This window comes from Protopterus annectens, chromosome 2.part1 (assembly GCF_019279795.1).
Source record: "Protopterus annectens isolate FY-2018-M chromosome 2.part1, PAN1.0, whole genome shotgun sequence".
In the NCBI taxonomy this organism is placed as follows: Eukaryota; Metazoa; Chordata; order Ceratodontiformes; family Protopteridae; genus Protopterus; species Protopterus annectens.
Genome location: NC_056729.1, coordinates 71,567,675 through 71,587,579, shown reverse-complemented (window position 1 = coordinate 71,587,579; position 19,905 = coordinate 71,567,675). Strand labels below are relative to the sequence as shown.

The 19,905-nt window shown below is 39.2% G+C and overlaps 1 protein-coding gene across 1 annotated transcript in view; it reads left to right on the top strand.

Annotated features, from left to right (window-relative positions):
• The window catches only part of LOC122794821, a 133,907-nt gene that overhangs the window by 85,207 nt on the left and 28,795 nt on the right, over window positions 1–19,905 (top strand). The window lies entirely within an intron of this gene.

The window sequence follows — 19,905 nt, the reverse complement described above, 5'->3', positions numbered from 1 at the left end:
ATAGAATTTGATTTTTAGCAGTAAGGATGTATCTGGGGACCCAGAAGGGAAAATATAATGGAAGAGGATAGAATTTTGAAGACATTTTTGAAAATATTTCATGTGGAAGATGTGAATTCATTAGTAGGAGTTTACATACTATTCCCCAAGGTACAAAACCTGAGCTAGGGTAAACAGGAATTATATTTCACAGGAACATGTGCATTTAATTGAAAGTTTTGATACTCATCCAATAACTATTTCACATCATGCATCAATAACAACTAAAATTAAAATGCAGGTAATGAAATAAAAATGAGACACTGGTGCTTCTCCACTCATCTGTTAAAAAGAAAGGAATGGGTAGTGGAAATTATTATATATCTAGGGAAAGGGATAAAATTAAAGTGGAGTTTAAAAACAGGGTGGAAATAAAAGAAAGAGAGATGTGGTTAAGAAGTAACAAGAATTGTTTAGAAGGACTGACAAAGGTTAAAGTACTGCAGAATGGGGAGAATCTCACAAAACAAGAAGAGAAGCAATATATTCAGCTTCATATTGGCCCATTTTGATTCTAAACCATGATCATAAAGTGTATATTTCCACAAAGGCTAAAAGAATGGCAAAGCTGATGCCAAAATTATTAGATATGGTTCACTGTGGTTTTGTGGAGGGGAGGCAAACATTAAGTGAACAGTGATGATCCAGATAGCAGAATGCAAGAAAATGCCACTGTTTTTGGTGAATCTTGCTGCAGAGAAAGCATTCAGCAGAGTAAGCTGGGACTTTATGAGTATGGCAATGGAACCATTTCCATTTCCTGATAAAATTATAAGGTTGATTAGGAGGATATATATCAGAAGCAAAAATTAAAGTGAGTGGGTTCCTCTCTGATAAGTTCTGTTTAAGCAGAGGAACCAAGCAGGAGTGTTTTCTTTCTCCTTCATTGTTTGTGTTATATTTAGAACCACTGGCAAAGGAAATAAGGGACTAAGAAATTCAAGGATATAATTTGTATGGTAATCAAGAAAAGCTGGTTTTATTTGCAGATGATATTATTTTATACCTTATAAAACCAGAAAAGGACATTTCAGTGCTGTGGAACATTCTGAGACAGTTTCAAGTCTTTTCTGGATACAAAATTACTGAAGCTAAAACAAAAGCAATAGCTGTAAACTATGCACCCAGACACTAATTCGTTCAGCAATACCCATATTTATGGGGACATGATCAAATGAAGCACTTAGGAGTATAGATTAAAAAGTATTCTGTTATGGCACCTAAGGATGTGTGGGAAGAGACTAAACAAAAGATAATACAAAAACTGAGAACTTAAAAGCTCTGTTTTTTTTTGAATATGGATAGCAAGATACAGGCAGTCAAAATGTTTTAGTCCCATTAGTTTTATACACAGGTCAGGCATATTTTTATCAACCAGAGGCGAAGGTGTGGATAGCAGTTAATAAAGAGTTGATTTTATCTGGAAGGGGAAGGCAGTAAGAGTCAAGTGGGATAAGTTGATCATTTCAAAAGAACAAGGTGGTTTGGGATTACCTGATTTGAAGGGGCATTTCAGAGCTATGCAACTAGGGCTCCTGTACATAGCACAAGCAGAAAGCTGTAAATCAAAGTGGAAACGAATGATGATGAAACTAGGGGAGCTGAAGAAACAAGGAGAGACTGGGATTTTGGATGCAGATCCTTAAGGAGAATAACATTAACCATGCAGAATATTATATTCATAAAGTAACAGAAAGTATTTTATGAACTAAGCCAACACTGGAATGGAGAAAGGAGATTCTGATGATAGGGATGTCTGCAATTAGGAATAAAGACAACAGACAAGAGGGGGCTGGAATTTACTGGAAAAAACTGGCAGACGGACCAAGGTATTGGAAGAAAATAATTAGAGAGTTAAAAGTAATGGAGTGGGAAGAGGCCAAGAATTTATTTGGACTGCAAGCTAGAGGGTGCTTTCCCTATCAAGGATTGATATCGGAGTACAGACAAAGAGAAATAAATAGGGGGATGCTAAGCAAAAGAGTTTTTAGTAGAATCTAGAACAGAAGCTGCTGTTAACTCATTCACTCCAATGGTGTTCAAGAAGTTTGCACTGGAACTTTCAATGGGTGTAGCCTAAGCCTTTTAACAGAATCAAATTATGTCCTCGCATTTCAAACAAATTTTCATATCTCTGGAACCGTAAGGATTATGAAAGTAGTATACATTACAAACTCTTCACAAACTGTTTTATAGTGGTAGCATTCTTTAGGTTCTAGGTCTTAAACCAATTTTTATAAGTCACAGTAAACAGTGTTATTACATTTGTAATATTTTGTAAACAACTTACAATATCTCAGCAACCACTCAATACACACATACTGCCAGCAGCATTTTATTAATCTAGTTGTGAGCTTTCATACAAGGCTAAGGAGTTCTGTCTGTGTTACTTGGTTGCTGAAATATTTAAACAAATGTGAAAATGTTATATATATATATTTATTTTATTTATTTATTTTACATTTGTTGACCGGGCTAGTCCAACTGGATACATGTCCATTTTCAGTGGAGGCCCGGGGAGAAAAGCTCCATAGAGGGTAGTTATGACAAAAAACAACACACAGGAGATAAGAATACAAGGTAATACTTTCAAGGTCACATGAACAATAAAAAGGTTATACAGATAGTTTAAATAGTTGAAGCATTCTTAGGTAGTTGGAGTACTCTAACTACAAATGAAGTCCCTTGAATTATGTGTTGGATAGATAGTAGCTGGCTGTTTGCTGCTAATCAGGATTAGAACATGGGCATAACCAATTAGATTAAAAACAACAGTAAATATCTATTTACCTGCTTTAGGCAGAGGTCAGATATTAATGCAGTTTGGTTTGCTGTTGTGTAAGCTTTAAGATGAAATCCTTTTAAACCTTGTACATAGTATGGTTTTGGAATTACTGATGCAAATATGAACAAGCAGTATTTGACGTCTAGAGGCTTCATTCGGAGTTAAATGCAGATGCACCTGGAGGAGTCACTCGGACGTAATGAGTTAAAAAAGTTATAATTTGTCGGGCATATTGGTAACTATAAGAATCAATGAAGAAGAGATTAGAAGGGATTGAGAAAGAGTGAACTAATGGAATGGGAACTAACTTTGGGCAGCATGATGCCAGGGAATCTTCTTGGGCTAGGCTTATATAAGCTCCAGGGCCGTTAGCCTAGCACATACCTATGAACCTATGATTGGATAAGCAATTCATAAAGAAACAATGGAAGATATATGTATGACTCCCAAATATGCAACAAACTTTTAAGATCTTTGCTCGGAAGTGTTTGCATAGGTATTTTAATGCCCCAACTAGACTCCAAAAAATTTTTCCTCAGATTGCAGATGTTGGAGGTGTGATGGGGCAGAAAAAGGTAACTGGGAGCATATTTTTTGGGGAGTGTAATGAATTGGCAGACTAAAAATTCCTTGCAGACTACTGTATCAGAATTACTGGGCGAGCAAATTTGTACAAACAAGGAAATTATTTTGGAGCTATGATATAGAATCAGAATTACCTATATATATAGTAAGGCCTTGCTGAGTCTAATTATGATAGCTGCCAAAAAAGCAATTACTAGAAGAAGGAAACCAAAGTCTAAACCAAATCTAATGGCAGTGGTGAATATAGTAACATAGATAAAACAACTGGAAATTGGATCTTTAGAAAAGGGTAGGAGCAAATTAAAAAGAAAAATTGGAATTATGGGAACAATACATGCAGAATAATGTTTTGGAGGAGGAAGGATGTTTAAAAGAAAGCAGGATTTGAATGACTTGTGTAAAGTTTAACTGACAAGGACTGGGTATATTATAATTTATTCATAATGATTGCAACTAAAATTTTTCAATATGGGCTGCTTTCATTTATAGCGGTTAAGGTCTCATATATACAAGGTTCATGGTTTGATTCTGAGTTCTAGTTGTTGGTAAGGCTTTAAATAGTCTCTAGACTGATAGCCTAGTATTAAGTTATTATTATTATTATTATTATTATATACATTTATGATTGCCTGTGTTATAAGTGATAATTTAATAAAGATGTTTCTTGTTTAGGAAAAAAAACAGTGAAGTATAACCAATCTACAGGTTTGATAGTATTCCTGTGGAAGTTTGGAAACTAGCAGGGAAGAAAGTGATAAATATCAAGGATTGGAGGCAAGGATTAAGGCAGGGAGTTCCTGTCTGATAAGCTGTGTTTGAACACTGGAACTGACCAGTTTGGGAGGTCCTCTTTCCGCTTTGCTGTTTGTTTTATATTTAGAGCCATTGACAAAGAAAATAAGGGACTAAGAAATTTAAGGATATAATTGGTATGGTAATGAACAAAAGTTGGGTTTGTTTGCAGATTATATTAATTTTTATTTGATAAATTCAGAAAATTATATTTTGGTGGAGATACAAGTAGTAAAAATGTTTTTAGTCCCTTTAGTTTTATATACTTGTCAGGAATGTTTGTATCCATCAGAGTAGAAGTTGTGGACAATACTTAATAAAGAATTGAGATTTGTTTGGGAGGGGAAGACGGCAAGAGTTAAGTGGAATAAATTGATTCTCCCCATAAAACAAGGTGTTCTAAGATTGTGTGATTTGTATGGATATTTTAAGGCTCATATACATAACACAAGCTGAAGGTTATAAATCGAAGTAGAAAGGGAGTATGATTAAGCAAGGAAGTAGGGGTGGGGGTTAAGAAAGAAGGAGCGAATAGGGTTTTATATGTAGATCCTTAAGGAGAATAACAACAACCATGCAAAATAGTATAATGTTATGTAGTCCTATCTCGCCGTCATTCTTGCTGGATAGGTTTGGAGCCGATATTTGGCTCCGACTCGGCCTATACTAAAGCTCAAGAGTTTTTTACTGGCTCAAGGCTAGCCCCTATCCCATGGTGCCTCACGGCAATTCCCCAGATCTTGTTTGCCGTGAAAGCTTCAAGGTTGTGTCTTACTGGCATCTTTGGCTAAGTAAAATGATTTTTTTACTTATTTAGTCCTTTTCTACCACCTTTTTCTATCTTATATATATCTTTGTAGTTTCTTCTGTATTGTGCGACTTTTTTTTTGAAAGTTTCAACCCCTATTCCCCCCTTAGGACTGTACGGCCCATTTAAATTAGAGGGCCGTAGTGCCCATTTAAGTTAGAGGGCCTTTCCTCCCTGTGTGTGTGTGGCTGTTATATTAAAAAAAAAAAAAAAAAAAAAACTTCTCTTCTTCCTTACATTTTTATTTTAGTGTTTAACAATGTCTAAAGATAAAGACAAGGATCACAAGGATCATTGCCCTTTGGGCTTCAAAAATGCGACAGGTGTGCACAGAAAATGTCTCTTACAGACAGCTAGCCCAGTTGCGTATATTGTCTGGGCGAAGCCCATTTACAGGAATCTTGCACCTTCTGTCATGCTTTTAGTACAAGAGTGTTAGACGAAAGGAAGAGAAAACTTATTGACAGGGGTCTCATGACCAGTTCCTTCCAGGAACAGCTGGAACTTGGTCAAGCAGCTCCAAAATCTTCAAAGAGAAAATCATCGGCCCCGACTTCGGAGCTGACCAAAAAGTCTAAAGTATGGGAACCAAGGAGTTCCAGTTCTGACTCTGCTTCATCTTTAGTACAGTCCATTCCATCTGTTCTGAGACAGTCTTCGGTACCGAAGATTTTACCCGACATCGAGACTGTATCTCCTAATTTGAGATCTCCTATTTTGGAGAGAAGGAGGTTTCCTTCAGTCTCCACCAGATCCTCCAGGACCCTATCAGATGAGGACATTGAGAGGGTGGTGAAGAGGTTGCTTTCGGATCCAGCTCTGGCTAGAAAATTGACCCCTCCAGACCCAAAGGTCTCGGAGCCATCCCCCGTATCGATCACTGTTCCTCCTCCAACTGCTTCGCTGTCAGAGCCTATTACGTCAAGTTCTTCTGTCTTCAACCCTTCAGCTTCGGGGATTCAGCCTGTTTCCTCAGAGCCAATTATTGTATCCTCAATGGCTCAGTCTGGAGATGAGGGTTCTGGGAGCCGATGGTCTTGTGTCGGCTCCGAGGGGGACAGTCACCCTGGGTTCTCTTTGGAACTGACCCTCCCTCTCAGAGCCTGGGCTTGACTCGGCTCGGCTCCCACTTCTGCTTCAGAGCCATTCCCTCTTGCTAGGAGTCGACCAAGTCATACCCACTTTGTAGAGAGGCCTTAAGAGTTTGGAAATCGGCGATGGATACTCAATGCTTCCTGACAGCAACGCATATCCCGGGGAAATCCAACATAATAGTGGACAAACTCAGCCGAGCAATTCTGATGCCTCACAAGTGGTCCCTGAATCCAATGGTTGCGAAAGAGATCTTTCACAAATGGGGCCAGCCTTGCTGCAATCTATTTGCCACTCACTTGAACACCACATACAGCAGCTACTTTGCCCTCATTCCCCATCTGGGGATGTCACCCAGGGATGCTCTAGTTCACAGTTGGCCCCCGGGACTTCTCTATGCCTTTCCTCCCTTTCCACTCATACCCAAAGTAATACAGAAAGCAAGACAGTTGAGGAGTTCCTTGATCCTCATTGCTCCTTACTGGCCTCGACAAGTTTGGTTTCCTTTCCTGTGGCCCTACCTTTTGGAGGAACCATGGATTCTGGACCGATCTCCTGATTCATCAATTGGGACAGTTCCACCCCTCCATCCACACCCTCAAATTGACAGCATGGCTGCTCCAATTCCACGTATGGCCAGGTGCATTCCCTTATCTCCAACGGTCAAACACATACTAATTTCATCCCATAAACCTTCCACTCAGAAACTATATTCTTGCAAATGGAAAAGGTTTTCTCTCTGGCTTATGAACTGGGGCTTAGATCCATATACAGCTCCTTTAGAATCTATTTTATCCTTTCTAACAACTATTTTTCATGAAGGAGCGGCAGCCGCTGCAGTTAGAGTTCATTTAGCTGCCATTTCCAATTTCCATTTTGGTTTCATGGGAAATCCAATCATGCAACACTCCCCTCTGTAAAACCTTCTTAAAAGGAGTACTTCTTCTTAGGCCCCCAATAAAACAACCTTTAGAACCCTGGGACTTGAATTTAGTCCTGTCATCTTTGATGTCTACACCCTTTGAACCATCCTCGTCGTCATACTTAAAATTGTTATCATGGAAAACCCTGTTCTTGGTAGCTATAACATCAGCTAGGAGTGTTTCAGAACTTCAAGCCCTATCAATTCGACCTCCTTACATTATCTTTCACAAGGATAGAGTCTCTCTCAGGGCAAACCCTTCCTTTCTTCCTAAGGTATGCTCAGAACACAACCTGAATACTACCATTGAGCTACCTGTGTTTTTTCCAAACCACGCTAATAAATCAGAGTATAGACTTCACCAGCTAGATGTCCACAGGATACTCAGATTCTATATACACAGGACCAAAGAATTCAGGAAATCTGATCAACTTTTCTTTTCCTTTTCTGACAAAAGGAAAGGCTTACCTGTTTCAAAAATTACTCTTTCAAAATGGCTTTCGGATTGCATATCCTTTGCTTATCAACAAGCTGGTTGACAATTACCATTAAAAGCTAAAGGTCACTCTACTAGGGCTGTAGCTACTTCATGCACCTTTAGATCTAGGCTCCCAATTGATACTATTTGTGCAGCAGCTACTTAGGCAAGACCACATATGTTTGTCACTCATTACAAATTGGATTTGACCTCCCGGGACAAGTCATCCTTTGGATCCACTGTGCTGAAGAGTCTCTTCGCTTGAGCCACTTGGGATAAAGGTTCTAGGGACGCTGTCCCATCCAGCAAGAATTATGGTGAGATAGGACTACATAACATAAAGAAGTTATGTACTTACCATAACGTTCCATGTTGGTAGTCCATCTCGCTTATATTCTTGCGTCCCTCCCTCCAACCCCCTTCCTGTTTCTGGGGGATCTAGTGGACCTCTTTTTGGGGCTGCCTGACTTTGCTCTTTATTGTCCACCTGGAATGGATTATGTTTCTAATCCCTTGCTGTATTTTTACAGCTTCTTTATTATTATTATTACCTGATAGGTATTTATTACTTTCTTGCAAACTAGATCTGGGAAATTGCCATGAGGCACCATGGGATAGGGGCTAGCCTCGAGCCAGTAAAAAGCTGTTGAGCTTTAGTATAGGCCGGGTCGGCTCCGAACCCATCCAGCAAGAATATAGGCAAGATGGACTACAAACATGGAACATTATGGTAAATACATAACTTCTTTTTCATAAAGTTGCAAAAAGTGTTCTAAGAACTAAGTCAGCATAGGAATGGAGAAAGGAGATTTTGCCAGTAGGGATTACTGTATGTTGGGATACAGAAAATAGGCAAGAGAGGTTTGGAATTTACTGGAGAAAACTGACAGTAGAACCAAGGATTTGGAGCAAATATCTAGAGATGGAAAGGTAAAAGAATAGGATGAGGCCAAACAGAAGTTTGGACTGCAGGTTAGAGATTGCCTTCTGTACCAGGGATCAGTTCCATAGTACAGGCAAACAGAAAGAGATTGGGGGAGTCCTAGGTTGAGGAACTTAAGATCAGCTCTGGTAGAGTCTTTCATTGAGTCACAAACAGGAGGTGCTGCTGAAAAAGGGATAGTTAGCAGGGCATATAAAATTTTGTACGATAACTGTAAGAAACAGGCCAAGGAGGTTAGAAAAGATTTTGAAAAGAGACTGTAAAAGCAGATTTATAAAGGGATGATGGAAAGGCATATGTATGATTTCCAAGTATGAAGTAGGTAAGGTCCAAATAGTTTAGGATTTTTGCTTGGAAGGGTATTTAACCCCAAGCAGACTTCACAGAATTTTTCCTCAGGTAGCTAGCAAATGCTGGAGGTGTAATGGGAAAGAGAGAAGCAAATGAGAACATATTTTGGGGTAATGTAATGAGTTTGCAGATTTTAAAACTTCTCTACAGAGTACTCTGTCAGAAATGTTGGGTGATCAAATGGCTGTAACCAAAGAAATGATTATTTTGATCTGGCACAAAGTATTTGAATTGCCCAGACTTTGTAAGAACTTATACAGTTTAAAGCTATTGGCTGCCAGAAACGCAGTTACTAGAACACAGAAATCAAAATCTAAACCAGCTGTATAACTGCAGTATTGAATATTGTTAAAGAGAGAAAGTAACTGGAAGTGGAATCTTTAGAAAAGGGAAGGAGCAAATTACATAGAAATAAATGGAATTTGTTGGAACAATTCATGCAGAATAATGCTCAGGAGGAGGAGTGAGGTTTAAGGAAAGGTAAGAATTAAGCAATTTCTCTAATGTTGAAATGAATGACATTTGTTATAAAGAAATAAAACATATATGTATTGTATAATGCATAAAATGTTAATATGTTTTGTTTTATTTTCTGTTAACGTGTATGTCCCTGCCTTTAAGTGATCATTTATTTAATAAAGTTTAAAATGCATGCAGAAGGACTGTAGATCTCAGTGGAGCACAAACTGATGTAAACTTAAGATGGCAGGCATATTTCTTGCAGCTCTACATAAAAAGAATAAAAATGTAATACATTGACACAGACATTGTATCAGAAATCCCTGTACATAACTATTTGAAAAGTTTAACTTTATACGCGGTGGTGGTGCTGCGGTAGCTTTGTCGCCTCACAGTCAGACGCTGTCCGGTTCGATTCTCAGCTAGAGCGCCTTCTGCGTGGAGACATGCGTGAATGGGCGTACCTTCGTTGAAGGTTGTGCGTCAGGGCTGGTAACTCGGCACGTAAAAATCAACTACCAATCATTAGCGGACCGGAGTTCTGCTGTGGCGACCCCTAACCGGGAAAAGCCGAAAGACACAACAACAAAAACAAAAGTAAGAAGTGCTTTTTTGTACTTGTTTCCTGTCTAACTAGTACTTCTGCTTTAACACTTCTGTGTTGCATTTAGAAAATCTTTAGCCATTTAAGTTAAATGGATAACTCCCTAAGTACAGTATTTTCTTTTCTCAGTCAATATTTCCCTCCATGCAGAATTATTCATGCTCCACCACATGTAAATGAACCATGAATTAGTTGTTTCTCTCTTTTATTTGGCATTTCAGTGTAACTCACCTTCTTCAGTGCAACATGTTGTTTTGGTGAAAACTTGTGACACTTTATGTTGGACTTTGACCTGATCTTGTATCTGTAATGCCCAGAAAGGCTTACATTGCAAGGCAGAGGCAGATTGTAGCTGCAAACTTTCATTTTTCCCCTACCACCAGGAGCATAACTCTGTTGAGTGTCTAGGGATTCACTGCTCTTTACTGTGGAAATTCATTTACAGCTGATTTCTTTCCCTTTTACTGGGATTGTGAACATGTTAAACCTTTGAGGATTCTGAGCTGTATTACTATTTTATGTCAAGAGGGCAAGAGATGCTAAGATATCAGGAGCACATATGTAATTAACAAAGTGAAGAAATGAATGTGTGTAGTACTGTCTGCAGTTAACTCATTTCTAGTTTGTAGCTAAAAAAACAAAGAACACTTTATTACACTATTTTAAATGTCAGAAATGCAAAGCAGTGTGTGTCACTGAAAATAAGTTACTGACACCCTGTCCAGAGATTCTGAAAGTATGAAGCAGTTTTGAGTACTGCCATTCCAAGCGAATAGCCTGTAACAGAATGGTGGTCAATGTAATATCATCTTACATGATGACAGAATGCATTGTTAGAAGGAGCAAACATTACTGAAAAAAAAATCATATCAGTATGGCCACACCCTATCATGCCATTTTTGAGCAGAACAAACTAAAGAATAACTCTTTATGGTATGTATAGACAGTCATACAGAGTAGAACAGAAAGAAAATGTAAAAAATGTTTTTTTTTTTCAGTTTTCTTACCTTACCTTAGGTGTCTTTTAAGGAAAGTGTAATTTCAGTAGCACTTCTTTTGGAAATGAGGTATGTATGTATGCATTCTTTCATTCCTAGACATTTTGGAGAAACTGTGAAAGTGGTTACATATTTATCAGTAATCATAAAACCTCTAGGCAGATTCCTACAGATCCAGAAATTGAACTCATTGGAGTTCTAACTACCCTAAACAAAGCACATTTACAGTTTATAGTCTGTAACAGGATTCCTTCCATGTCCCCAGGCAACCATAAAAGATTTCTGCACATACTTTCTGAAACACCCTTAATGGAAATACTTTTTTGATAGATGATATCAATTATCTGTCAATATACTGTTGTGTACCTGTACAGAAAAAGGTGGATATGCCCAAAGATTCCTGGATCTAATAATGAAAATTCCTTATAACAATTAGATGTATATCATTCTCACTGCTGCAGTAGCCTTTGACTGTTTGAGTTGTATCCTGCTCAGGATGCAGCAATAGGCCAGTCTTCTGAAAGCCTTTGCTCCCTCCAACACTTACACTGTAACTGCTAATTGACTAACTCCTTGGAATGAAATCAGCAATCAAAGTATAGGCAACTTTAATACTTTCTCACCACCTCAGAGGAAAGAATCTCTGATGCTTCATAGGAGCAGCATTTGGATACAGGCTTTATTTCTGGCAGATAAGTCCCCACATGAGAACCCTTCCACACAGATATTTTTGATGTATTTTTTATTTTCAAAGCAAGGTAAAGCAGCTCCACGGCAACGGCTTGTCTCAAATCCAAATTTCTGTTAAATGCAAATGTTAAAAAATCATAATACAACTGCTTTTGTCTGCCTCTGCAGACTTCATCAGATGCACATGGATAAAATCAAACAAGTGAATTTAAATAAATAACATCCATCAGTGTATTGGTACACACCCACCTCTTCTAACAGCATTTAAAGTGGCCCAACACCTTTTTTCCTTTAATCTACACACCAGATAAATACAATGTATAACAATATTAAAATACTTGTATTAAAGACACCTTTTTTAACATGTTACTTCAATAAAACTTTCCTACTTAAGTTAATATTTTATAAGAATCAAAATATAAAATGTATATGAGTGTTCACAATCAATATATAGTTAACTTTTAAAGTTACAAAAAGTAAACATGAGCCCACTCGAAGGAATAATAGCATGATGGTTAAGGTGCTCACCTCAAAAGCAAAAGATACAGGGTTTGACTAACACCATGGCAACCTACGAGGGCATCAAACCCAGCACCACCCCATTTACCCATAAATCAACACACATCATTATAAATAATGTCATTGTTTATGCATATTTTATAAAACCTTGTCTCAGATAAAAAAATCATACCATGAAATAAATTTAATTTTATATATATATATATATATATATATATATATATATATATATATATATAAAATATCCACCACCATCAATTTTCCAGTGCCTTTAACTTTAGGATACACCCGATGGATATATTTTCATTTAACCCCAGACAGGATCCTGCTTCTAGGTGTAATTGCCACATCAGTTCTTTCTTTTCCAATATTAGTGACCATGGTCCACTCCTTTCATTCCTTATCAGTTATGCTGATAAGCGTAAATGTGTGCTCTCCATTTTCCATAATGTGTTTAGCCAGTGCATTGTTTGTATTCACTTTCCTGATATTATATAGGTGTTCATAAATTCTTTCTCTCAATCTCTTATCCATTTTGCCTACATAGTATCCTGGGCAGAGGGTGCATTGTGCCAAGTAATTTACTTGCTTTGTTTCACAACTAACATTTTCATTGACCTTACATTGTTTAGCCTTAACTTGAAACATTGTTCCTTCATGCAAATGTTTGCAATAATGGAATCTCCCACATTTAATGGTCCCTTTTTGTTCCAGTTTCGTCCCCCTATTATTATTCACTGCTTCCAAAATCATTTTAATATTTTTATCCCTCCTATATACAATATTAGGGACTGCGTCCGGTTTTACCTTAAGTATGATAGTGTCTCTAAGTAACTGCCAGTTTTTATTTAGGATTCTTCTAAGTGAACATGCCCCCTCAAAATATATCGTCATAAAACTATTCCTATAATTAATTAACCCCCTTCCCTCCCTTGGGGGTATTTAAATCATGCATTTCTATTTCGTCCTCGACTAATTCTATAGGGGATAATAGCCTTATTTCTTGAATATTAATATTATTCTCATTCATATTCATACATAATAATGGTTTATAAAAACTCCTAATACATTTCTGGCTCACTTCACTTATCATGTTCTCCACTAGCTTCTCTGGGTAAACTCTTTTTAAAAATAGGGACCTCATAAAATCACATTCTTTTTCAAAGTCCTCTTCCGTTGTCACAATTCTCGCAGTATTTCCCCTTTAAGAAAACTGGTATTTTTTTATCAGTATCAAAAGTTTCAAGTCAGGTATGTACTGCTTACATAAACTTTCGTTTTGTGACTTAAAGTTTTATTTTGAGACAAGCAGGGATGTGTTTATCAGTGTAGTGCTTATGTTCAGTTTGTGGTAATATGTGTGTCATTTTGTTTTTTCTGTCTGTGTATTTAGAATTTTAAATGGGATGCTGACTGGGAATTTGTATGTTGCTTGTGTTTTTATTTTATGAAAGGACTGGAATAAGTTTTGTGTGTGTGTGCGTGCATGCGTGTGTGCGTGCGCGCTACTTCTGGACACTCAGTGACAACTTACCTTCTAACTGACTCACTCCAGCAACACTTAGTGCTTTTAACATCCTCATCATGGCTATAACATGGATACTTACTCCAGTCCTGCTTGTGTCACTCCCACTGTCCCTTGAAGGAAAAAAAAAAGCACTTAACAAGGAGTCCTTCCTTGCCCATGCCATAGGCAGTGTACACCTCATTTGATAGTAGGCTAACCTGTAGTGGCCATAGGTTGTTCCTCAGTCCAGTCACTTACCTCTCCAGCTTCCTCCATTGTCATCCTTTTGGCCACTATGAACCAGGGGTCAGCCAGGTTCTCTTTGGCTGTTCCAGTATCAGATCCAGGCATTGGAGAGCCACCTTCTCTAGCAATGGGAAACACTCTGTGAAATTCCTCACAGCATAGCTAAGGCAAGAGACCATTAGAATGGCCACACATTCCTCCTTTCAATCACTCCTCTTCCACAGGGATTCCTATAAAGAAAAAACAAAGATTAAACTTTTTTTATCTCAAGAAGTAATTACAGTTAAGAAAGATGATTTTCTTACCTTAACAAGGCGTGTGTTACAATCTGCAAATCCTGGTCTCCAGAAGCCATTACAGGTGGGCATCCCCTGTAAAGAAATTTCTGATGAAACAGAGTCTGGTGATTTTAATTATGAAGAAGATGGGCCTTCTTATCCTGCAGATTCACAAGCCCAGCAGCCTGATTTTGACCAAAATAATACCTCATACCCTATTTTGGATGAATTTTCTTTTAATCACATCATAGCCAAGATGAATGACATAGTTTTATAGGAACAAATAGATGTTCCCCCTGAACTAAGAAATTTTTATAATATGTTACATGTGAATATTCCTTATTCCTCTCCCATTACTCCTATACTGCCAGCCTTGGAGGATTATAACCAGCCATCTGTCCCTAAAAAAGCAGATAACATGTATAAAGTTCCTCAGGTTAATCCATTTCTTTTCTCTCACCTTGGATGAGACTCAGCAACCGTATCTAATGCTTAGGATCAACTCACTGTTGCCTGGTGACAAGGAAGGCAAGGTGTTGGACTGCCTAGGTAAGAGAATGATTTTATTCCATAGTAGCTTTCAGAATTATCATTTGTCAAGCATCCATGTGGAAGTTTATACTTTATTATGCGGCCAATCTGAGGGAATTTATTACCACATTTCATACAAGAAAGCTCTTTCTAAATCAAATTATTTGATCCTTGTCCTAAGTATCGCAACATTTTTGAATAGTGTGTATGATTGTGCAGATACTGTGTCTAGGGCCACTGCTACTGGTACAGTGTCAAGAAGATATGCTTGGGTATATAACCAAAAGTTTGCTGATGAGTTAAAGTCAGAAATTTTAGTATCTGTTTTAGGCAAATATGTATTGTTTGGCTCTTCTGCTACCCAGATTTTCAGACAATTTAATGAAACAGGAAAACTGATTCAGGACGTTTCTAAGATTTTCATGCACCCCAGTATGAACCTTTTAGGCCTCTGTCTTTCATTAAAAAGCCAAATAAACAAAACCAGTCATATTCAGGCAAGCAAAGAGCTAAAAAGAGAAGGCCAGAGGAAATAATGGTAGGAAGCAGGGATCCTTTCCGAAAAAGGGGCAGACCAACAGTACAGAATGCAAATGCCATTATTCTTTCCCTCCCTTCTGGAAAATATCTCCACACACCAGACCTAGAAACTGGTCCTCAACATCCCTGTTTGGCAAAAGATTGTTTTAGACTCTTGGGTATAAAGGTGGTGCAGGAGGGTTATTGAGGGCACTGGATAGAAAAACCTCCTTTCAGGGGAATTCCTGCCCCCCCCCCCCGCACCAAACAAAATATTTTCCTTAGGTTTTTCTGTCTTTAACACACCCAAGGAGTCCTAGAACCAGTGCTATGTCAGTCAAAGGAGCAAAGGCTTCTGTTCCAGAATGTTTCTGGAACCAATCTCTTGGAGACCAGTTCAAGATATTTCATTCCTAAACCTGTATGTGAAAGTACTGAAATTCAAAATGTTGACTTTACAGAACCTGTTACCCCTCATTTGTTTTGTGAGTTACATGGTAATGTTGGACTTGATGCTTATTATTATACTGCCATAGCCATAGGCTTCAGGACATTTCTGAGGTTCTTTGTTTCTAGGTCATCTTTTCAGTTTTCTACATTACCCTTTGGCATACCTCTCAACATCTTAGTGTAAGAAATCTGGATAAAACCTAAAATAATGGGGGGACAAAGGGCCATAAATAGGGACAGATTTTAAATATTGCTCTTAAAACCTAAGAAAGTTGTTACAACAGCAGGGTTTGTGTTAGCATGCATTTTCTGAAGGATATAAGTTCTGAAACTCAAATGGGTGTCATTACTTAGTGAATTTAATCTTTAGTGATTTGCCAGAAAAATGCAGATTTAAGAGGAACAGATCAAAAGAATGAGGCAAAAAATCTGGACATTCTGTGAAAATCTGGACAGTCGAGTGGGTATGCTTTGGATTATCTGCAACTCCAGGGGTATTCACGAAATGTCTATTTCCAGTCATAAATCATTGCAGACTGAAGTACATTAATTTATTTCCTTATATAGATGACCTATTTATCTTTGCAGAGTTCAGATGTCGAGTCATTCACCTGCACATCTCTTTTGATCAGTCTGGGCATCCTGGTAAACGTTGCAAAATCCTCCTTGACTTTCTCTCACTGGATTGTGTTTCTCAGCTGTCTTCTAGATACGTCTCTTTAGAAAAGGCTTGTCTAAAACAAGAGAAGTGGATTTTTATCTGGAATCTTTCCTCAGCTTCTCCAGTCAGTCTCAAGACTTCTGCAAGAGAATTTCTCAAGATTTTAGGCTTTGCATCTTATGTACTTCTCATAATTCCTTTAACCAGGATACATATGAGAAAGATGCAGTGGTTTCTAAAAAACACATAGACTTAGCATTTGGAGCACCAAATTCCAGTTTTGGGCTTTCTGAAAACAGGTGGCGATGACAAATTTAGCTGAACCCAGACCTGCCTTTTTATCCTCAGACCCCAATCCACTCTCTCTCCACTGATGCTTGATTTTGTTAGGGGAGTAGTTTCCATGGAGCTGAAGGTATAAGACCAGTGGAGTCATTCAGATAGATCAGAGTGCATCAGCATAATGCATGTTTTGAAATCCCTTCATCACCTGTGCTCATCATAGGTTCATAGGTAGGTACCAGGCTATCTGCCCAAGGGCATTTATAAGCCTAGCCAGAGTGTGTCGGCTTTCGCCACCCCATTGATTAATTAACTGATCCTCTGTCAAGCAGAGCCAATGAAGTGATCCCAGGGGTATATTTTCTGTTACCCATCCACTCGTCAAGGTTTCTCTTGCAGAGTGTTAGTGAAGGGCTCTGCCTAATGTAGTTTGGAATTTTGTTCCAAAGCATGGGGAGTCTCTGTGACAGGAATCTATCCATCCATCATATTCTATTTATTGTTGTGGCAAGGTTTAGCTCACTAGAACGAGTGGCTCGCAGTGACTCGGATTTCTTTAGGTGGAGCATGTCCATCAATTCTGAGTTGGACATGGCTTTGTAAGTCAGGCAGAGATCACCTCTGAGTAAGCGATATGCCACTGAGTACAGCCGGAGTTTTTTCAGTCGGGCTACATAGGACATATGTTTGAGGCCAGTAATCCTCTTGGTGAGGTACTTTTGTGGTCTTTCCAGCTGTTGGAAATGTCTTGTGAGGTATATCCCAAATGGGGCATTGTACTCTATGATGGGTCTGATGTGTGACGAGTAGAGGGGCACTATAACCTCTTTATTTCTAGATGTGAACCCTTTAGTAATTAGATGGGCCACATAGAAGGATTTCCTAACTACTTTGGCAATATGATTGTCAAAGGAGAGATTACTATCTACCTGGGTCCCCAGATCTCTTATTACCTCTTCTCTATTAAGGGGGCTGCCAACTATGTGGTAATTTGTGGGTGTTTTGTTTTTCCCAAATGGGATGACTATGCATTTTTTGGCATTTAGCTTGAGGCCATGACTTTGACACTAGGTGTCCGTCTCAGTAAGGCCCTTTTGGAGGATGTCCGTGTGAGCCGGAGAGTCAATTATGGCTCCCAGTTTGCAGTCATTGGTGAACTTGGTTAGCCATAGTCCTCCTGTGTTAGCCGGTACTTCTGAGAAGTATATGTTGAACAGTAGGGGTCCCAAGACCGAGCCTTGCGGGACACCACTTGTGACTGGTTTAGAGTCGGACCTGGAGCCCTCTATTCTTACTGTGTGAGTTCTCTCTGTAAGCCAGTTGGCAACCCATCTCATGACGTAGGGGTTTATGTTCAGGCTGGTGAGTTTTTCTGTAATACCTGAGTGGGGAATGAGTCGAAAGCCTTGGCGTGGTCAAGGTAGGCTGTGTGAACAACCTTTCCCTCGTCTGTGGCCTTGGTGACTGTCTCAAAGAAGTCAACCAGGTTTAGTAGGCATGATCTGCCCTTAACAAAGCCGAACTGGGTCAGGTCAATTGTTTGGAGGTTCCCAGTGTCTTTGTTAATGAGTTCCATAACGATGCACTCCATAGCCTTGAAGACCAGGCTAGTCAGGCTTATGGGGCGATAGTTACCAGAGTCAGTTGTGGCCCCTCCTTTGTGGAGTGGAATAACCATTGCCGTGCACCATTCTATGGGCACATAGCCTGTGGAGAGGCTGAGGTTGAACAGCGTGTTTAGGTGGAGGGTTAGTTCGTCTTGTAGTTCGTGCAAGAGGCAGCCTGGGACACCATCTGGCCCCATTGACACTGTGTTTTTGGCTTTTGAAAGGGCTGTTTTCACCGGGACACTACACTTTTCCAGTATTGTTGTGGCCCCTTTTGGGGGTGAGAGGGGGGTGAAGTTTGCACTTAATCTATCTGCCAGGATGTTGGCAATATCAGTAGGTTCAGTATATTCTGTGCTATTTTGCACTAGTTCAGTGCATATCTGTGAGTTGCCACTTAAATTCTTAACATAGCTAAAGAAGGCTTTGTGGTTATCTTTTGAATCCTTGGCTATTTTTTTTTTTGAAGTTAGCATTGGATAATTTTATGAGGGACCTTAGTTTCTTACTGATACTGATCAGGGATGTCTTTCCTTCTTGTGAATTTGATTTTTTTCTGAACTAGTTTCCTCCTTCTATTGTATAGCCTGTTTATGGCAGGGATCCACCAGACTGGTTTCCTTCTCTTAGAGGAGTGAGTCTTGGTTTTGCTAGGGATGGTATGATCCATGCATCCTTATAGGTGCTTATAGAGTGCATTTGTAAAGGTTTCTGCATCTTGGGCAGCGTTATCCTTTAGCGTGGGGTCTGTGAAATGTACCGCCTCTGTTTTAAGTAAGGTGAAGTTTGCTTTAGAAAGTTTTTTACTGTGGTTTCCGTAGTTGGGTGTGGTAGTGGGGTGTGGACATCCAGAGTGATTAGTTTATGATCTGATCTAACCAGTGACGGGTTGACCTCCGGTGTAGAACACCTTTCTCCCATGTTGGTGATGACCAGGTCCAATATGTTTTCACCTCTGGTAGGGGAGTTTACCAACTGATCCAGGGAGTTTGAGTTGATGAATTCCAGGTAGCGCTAGGCCTGGGAGTTTGTACTCAAGTAGTTTTCCCAGTTAATGGTAGGGTAATTGAAATCGCCTAATATCAGGGTGTTTGGTAGAACCTTCATGTTTTCCACTGTCTCCAGAAAGGTGGAGTGGTGGTCCTGGGTCATGGAGGGTGATCTGTAGCAGGCCACAATTTGCATTGCAGATTTGCCCGATGTTAGTTGCACATAGATGATCTCAGAGGTATCATGCTGCGCCACTAACCTGGAGGTGTATGTATCCTTGATGAATATGGATACACCCCCTCTTTTTGTGTTTCGGTCCGTGTTCTGTGGCCGAAACGTGTGGTATGAGTTGTAGCCCTGTAGTGTTCGGGTGCTGTCTGGAGCCTTGAACCAGGTTTCAGTTACTGCACAGATGTCAATGTTCTCCATACTGAGGAGTCCTTCGAGCTCATGCATTTTGAGATTTAAACTCCTGGCGTTGAGTAGCATAACCCTCAGTTTTTTGTTAATTGTGCTATTTACAGAGGTGGGTTTGACTTTTGAGCCTTGCCTAAAAAAGGCTCTATGGGGGCAGCAAAAGCCTTGGCCAGTATTCAAAAGCCTAGGGGTGACAGGTGCAAGCCGTCTCTTGTGAAGCAACATGGCTTGTCGAGCATGTCATCCCAGGCTGACAGAAACTGGATCCCCTTTGAATGACACCAGTAGCTTAGCCAATTGTTGAAATTGATCATTTTTTCTTTATACTGAGGTATCATTCTTGGTGAGGGCA